Genomic DNA, 3,202 nt, shown 5'->3' with positions numbered 1-3,202 from the left:
AATTTAGAGAAATAACTATGTAACTATGTAATTTAGAGACAAAGTTCTTCAAGTTTTATTCATCACAAAGTTCATTATTTGTACACGAAAATTAATAAATTATTCAAAAGTATTTAAAAAAGTTGATTTCCTTCTGGACAAAACAAGTGCAACTCGACAAAATGTTGACCAAGATGTATTTCGCTATCAATATTTTGTGGCGAATCCTTTGTTGTCGATCACAGCCTTGCATCTTCGAGGCATAGATTCGATCAGGCGATCAACGAAACTTTGTGGAATCGCTGCCCTTGCCTGTTGGATTTGTTCAAACAGTTGATCCTTATTACGAACACCTTTGGTTGCCTGCGGTTGACGATCTCCCACAGGTTCTTGATAAAGTTGAGATCTGGAGATTGAGGCGGCCAATCCATCACCGATAGGTGGTTGTCTTAAAACCACTGCTTGACTACTTTTGCAGTGTGTTTCAGATTGTTGTCTTGCTGAAAAACCCATTTTATTGGCATATTCCATTCAGCATGAGGTAACAGAACATCTTTCAGGATATTTTTATACATGAAACCGTTCATTTTTCCATCGTTTCGATGTATTGGACCTAGACCGTTAGCAGAAAAACACCCCTAGATCATTACATTGCCTCCACCATGCTTCATAGTCTTATGGCAGTAACGTAAATCGAGGCGTTTTCCGGCCGGTCGACTTACACAGCAAATGCCATCGCTCCCAATGATGTTGAACTTCGATTCATCACTGAACAGGACAGTTCGCCATTTCTGCACATTCCAGTCAATATGAGATGTAGCAAACAAGAGTCTTTTCTTCTGGTTTTTTAGTGAAATCAGCGGTTTCTTTGCAGGGCGTCGAGAAAACAATCCGGCTTCAACAGCACGTCGTCTGATTGTTCGGTCTGATACAGGCAGCTCTAATTACTTTATAATCTCGACTGATGATATCCAGGGATCCTTCTTGACGGATCTGACGATCATAGAATACTCTCTAGAAGTGGTGGAATGAAGTCTTCCACCTTTGTTATCTGCTGCCAACTTCCCCGTAGAACGATATTTGGAACATAGTCTTGATACGGTCCATTTTTTCACGCGATATTTATCACAAATACTTTTTTGTAACATTTCACATTCCACTTACGTAATCGCCACTAGTTTTCTTTCTTAGTTCCATCCAAGACTGTCGGGAGCCATTTTTGCACTTGAAGTCATAAAAATAATAAAAATAAATAATCACGCTTCTCAAGGCTTACCGTGTTACATTTACCTTGTGATGATACAATAATGCTCTGTGGAACACAACGTCTTGGTTGGATGTGTACTGTATTGATGTAATGAAACACTTGTTGTGTTTCACTTCTTTTATTGATGTTCTTTGATAAAACACTTTGATAAAACTCACTTCGATAAACTGTCTTGATAATACTGACTGATTGATGTCGATTTACATGTCTCTTATATAGTAAAATGAACCTGTGTGAACCTGTTCTGGAAGATTCTAAATGCTTCTTTTCGATGCTTCTGGAAACTTCTGGATGCGTCTGGATGCTTCTGAATGTTACTGGATACTTCTGGATGCTTCCAGATGCTTCTTCTGGAAACTTCTGGTAGCTTCTGCATGCTTCTGGAAACTTCTGGAAATTTCTGGATACTTCCTTTAATTATTAAAAAACTTCCGTGAAGTTGACACGGACCAGACTTAAGAAAATGAAACAAACCAAAAAAATTGCACTTGTTTTGTCCGCTGCAAAATGGCACTTGTCAACAAAATTTCGCCTGTGTGCTGTCACCTGTCAGCTGATTGCTCATGTCATGGCATGCTATGACTCCAGACTCCTGAACTGTTTGCTGTGGTAGTATAGTTTATTTCGTTTTTAAGACATGTAAAATTAGGAACACTTTTTAGCATTGTTCGATGTTGGTTGCAAATTTGTCCAATACTGTATATATAAATATACATACACACACATAGTAATAATAATAATAATAATAATAATATATATATATATATATATATATATATATATATATATATATATATATATATATATATATATATATATATATATATATATATATATATATATATATATATTAGGGTGGTTATAAAAACAACTTTTTTTGAAAATGACTGCTGGCACCCCCTGAATATGTTGTGTATAATAAAAAAATGCTGGATTTGAAAAATTTTTGAATATAATATATTTCAAGGGGTTGCTACCAACCCTCGAACATTAAATAGGTCCCTAATATTATTAAAAAAAAGTTTTTCAAAAGTATGTCAAGTTTTTCAAAAGTATGTAACGAAATTATATAAAAGTTTCAAAATTATGAATCATTTTATAAAAAAACATTAACAAAAACAATTATAATTGAAAAATCTTGTTAAATACCCTATTTTTTGTTTTTAGTTAAAAAACGTTATTTTCTGTTCACTAAAATCTAAAATATTCAAATTTTAATAAAATAATATACACAGAAATTTACAGTTGTTTTTTTTTTTTCTTTATGTTTCGTTTTATCCTTAGATATAAGCGAAAGCTAATTCTTTTTTATGTTTGTTTTATATTCTTTTTGTATTTTTGTTGTTTAATAAAATATCTTTATACTCCTGTATTTTTAGGTACTCTTGAATTAACAATTAAAAGAACCAAAAATAAGTGCAGGACAGAGACTACAGGATAGAATACATTTTATGGATTTTTGCTGATAATAAAAACTTTTTTTTTCTATTCTTGTTTTGTTTAAATATATTATGATAAACTATATAAACTTAAAAAACCTTTATTTATTTAAAAATTTGTTTTATTTTATGTAAATTTGTGTGAATAGTAATGTTTAAAAATTATATGAGTATTTACTTTTTAATCAAAGTTTTTAAAATTATCCATTTAATGGGATTTTATTTTTCAAATTAAGCAGTAAACTATATATCAATAACAATCAATTAGGACAAGTACAATAATATCCTATAAGTTTAATAAATTCTGGAAAAAAGTTGATTAGTTTTTGTGTAGGAATCCAATATGTTTTGCAATAACAAAAAGGTAAATAAGTCAATTTTTGTAAAATTATTTTTTTGAATATGATAGTCTTGTCGTATATTTTGTTTGTATTTTTAATTTGCTTAATTACAACAATTAGTGTAGATTTGGCCCATTTAAAAAAGGTTTAAATTGAAATATCATTTTTATATAAAA

General features: G+C 30.9%; 1 protein-coding gene across 2 annotated transcripts in view; it reads left to right on the top strand.

Annotated features, from left to right (window-relative positions):
- LOC100204560 (protein ECT2) overlaps positions 1-2,850 on the top strand; it is a 161,803-nt gene extending 158,953 nt beyond the window's left edge. For both annotated transcript variants that reach the window (XR_010635847.1, XM_065788154.1), the window contains exon 23: positions 2,626-2,850. The gene's annotated coding sequence lies outside the window, so the exon portion shown is untranslated. The remainder of the gene's footprint in view (positions 1-2,625) is intronic.
- Positions 2,851-3,202: the final 352 nt, after the last annotated feature.

Source organism: Hydra vulgaris, chromosome 01, assembly GCF_038396675.1.
Source record: "Hydra vulgaris chromosome 01, alternate assembly HydraT2T_AEP".
Lineage (NCBI taxonomy): Eukaryota > Metazoa > Cnidaria > Hydrozoa > Anthoathecata > Hydridae > Hydra > Hydra vulgaris.
This window is presented reverse-complemented; position numbering and strand designations above follow the sequence as displayed.